The sequence below is a fragment of the Neophocaena asiaeorientalis genome, unplaced genomic scaffold (genome assembly GCF_003031525.2).
Source record: "Neophocaena asiaeorientalis asiaeorientalis breed wild unplaced genomic scaffold, Neophocaena_asiaeorientalis_V1.1 scaffold255, whole genome shotgun sequence".
In the NCBI taxonomy this organism is placed as follows: domain Eukaryota; kingdom Metazoa; phylum Chordata; class Mammalia; order Artiodactyla; family Phocoenidae; genus Neophocaena; species Neophocaena asiaeorientalis.
Window position 1 is genome coordinate 2,230,387 of NW_020175398.1, and position 2,733 is coordinate 2,233,119.

Sequence of the window (2,733 nt, forward strand, 5' to 3'; positions counted from 1 at the left end):
TTCCTCCATTCAAAATTACAAGTGCATTAAGGTATTCCTAAGGACTTTGGAATTATTACAGATAACTAAGTTCTGAAAAAATATGACACAAAATATGTGACTTTTACTCTATATAAATCCGATCCTTAAGTAACATATCCAATACATGAAGCAGTCCTTGGTAAGGTCTGAATTTGGAGGATCATTGCTGTATAGAAACTTAAGATATATGAATTTTGCAGGGTAAACCAATATTAAACCAATTCATTTAATCATTCACTCAGCAAATATTTACTGAGTGCCTACCATGTGCCAGGCACTGTTCTAGAAGCTAGGGTATAGTAATGAACAAAACAAACTAAAGACCCTGCCCTAGAGAATCTTATGACAGATAATAAACATTAAACATATGAAATAACTGTTTCTAGTATGTTAAAAGGCAATATTTCCCATGCATATAGGAAAAAAAAGTCAAGCAGGGAAGGGGGAATCCAGAATTCAAAAGGAAGAGATAGGGTAGGATGTATGGGAGGCAGCAAGAAGCAAATTTACCTATTTCATTTATCTCAGAGGTCCTTACGTGTTGAGTGAATCCCATATTGTATAAAGATTAAATTTATTTCTGAAATTGGAATTAGGAAACTCAAAGTTTCATTTGGTAATGATAATGGTAATAAAACTTTCTTTAGAACTTATTGTGATGAACACTGTTAAATGACACAAATTATTTTACATAATACTTACAGAAATATCTGAGACACTTAATGCTACTCTGTAAACTTTAAAGATCAGGAAAATATGGTTAAGAGAGGTATAATAATTCACTGAGTTCCAGACATTATCAGAGCTGAGATTTAATCTGTGTTTTTTTTTATCCCAAATCCATGCTATTATTCATTACTGTACCTCTCATATCTTTCTCGTTTATTTTTGGAATATATTCTGAACTCATGTTTATTTACTTTTCTATTTATACTTGATTAACAATTAGAAAAATGTTTCTGGATGGCTCATGGATTTTTAGTGACTCCTTTTTATTAGCAAATACTAGATACATATTCTAGAAAATTTAGGAAAAATGCAAAGAAAAATATGTGAGATCCTATAGTCTCAAGATCATTTTGCATATTTTCTTTGATGATTAGCTTTTTTACCTATCTATATATCATGAGCATTTCCTTATATCATTAAATATTTTCAAGGCTATATCTAATGAGTAGAAAGCAATTACCCATATGAAACTATCACAATTCATTTACCAATCCATTATAGTTGGAAATTGAGGTGTGTTTCCATTTTTTAAAATTTACCTAAACACAGCATTAATTAGGTTTTCAGTGAAAAGTCATCATTTTCTAAAGATAACACCTAAGTGTTAAATGGCTACATGAAAAAAAATAGATAGTCAGAGGTATTATATTTAGCTATATCACTACTCCCCCCAGAAAATCTGAATCATCCCACAGGCAAAATGTCAGCTTGTTCATGTCCCAACATGCCAGTCAATACTGTGGATATATAAGTATATGTACAATACAACCTGTAATGTATTTATTGTTTTTTCAGTTTTTTTTTCTACAAACAGCTTGCTTATACAAACATGTGGTATTTATTGAGCACGTATGACAGGTCAGGAATTTTTTAAGTGCTTCAGATATTTTAATTCATTTTAATTATTTAAACTATTCTATAAATAATAAATATTTTCTAGAATTTTGTGGTAGGCTGAATAATAGCTCTCCACTGATATACATGTTCCCATCCCTGGAACCTGTAAATATGTTACTTTACATGGCAAAAGTGACTTTGCTTGTGTAATTAAGCTGAGGATCTTTATTACCTTGGATTTTCTGGGTGGTTTAATGTAATCATGAAGGTCCTTACAATAAGGTATAATAAAGAGGCAGCAGGGTCAGAGTCAGAGGAAACAATATGAAGCTAGAAGCAGAAAGTAAAGTAAAATGGACCATGAGCCAAAGAATTCTCACAGTCTCTAGATGAGGAAATGAATTCTCTCCTAGAGCTCCCAGAAGGAAGGCAGCCTTCCCAACCATTTTTGGACTTCTGATTTCCATAACTGTGTATAATAAATCTGTTTTGTTATAAGTCACTAATTTTGTGGCAATTTGTTACAACCACAATAAGAAATTAATATGGATTTTCATACCTCAAAGAGGAATGCTGCTGTAGCACATATCTAAAAATGTGAAAATGACATTGGAATACAGTAATGGCTAGAGGCTGAGAGAATTTTGAGAAGCATGCGTGAAACTACTTTGTTTGCCTTATACAGAGTGTTAGCAGAAATATGAATGTTAATGACTCTGCTAGTGACAATTCCAAACAGTGAGGAACAAAGTAGAGAAAATCTATATTGTCCTAGAGAATACTTAAGTCATCACAAAGAGATTTCGTAGAAATATAGATCTTAAATGCATTGTTTGTGAGGATTCAGAAGGAAGTGAAGAATACGTTACTGAAAAATGGAGGAAAAGAGATACTTGTTATTTTAAGGCAGAAACTTAGTGAAATTGTGTCCTACAGCTATATGGAAAACACAGCTGAATATTTAGCTAAAGGTATTCTCAAGCTAAGAGTTGAAGGCATAGCCTGCTTTCTGTGTCCTACTTATAGTAAAATGGGATAAATTGAGGGAATAACTATTAAGCAATAAGAATAAAGACTTGGTGATATGGGAAATTATCAGCCTGCCAATACTGCAAAAGGTGTTGAAATTAAGAGATAACACTGGCA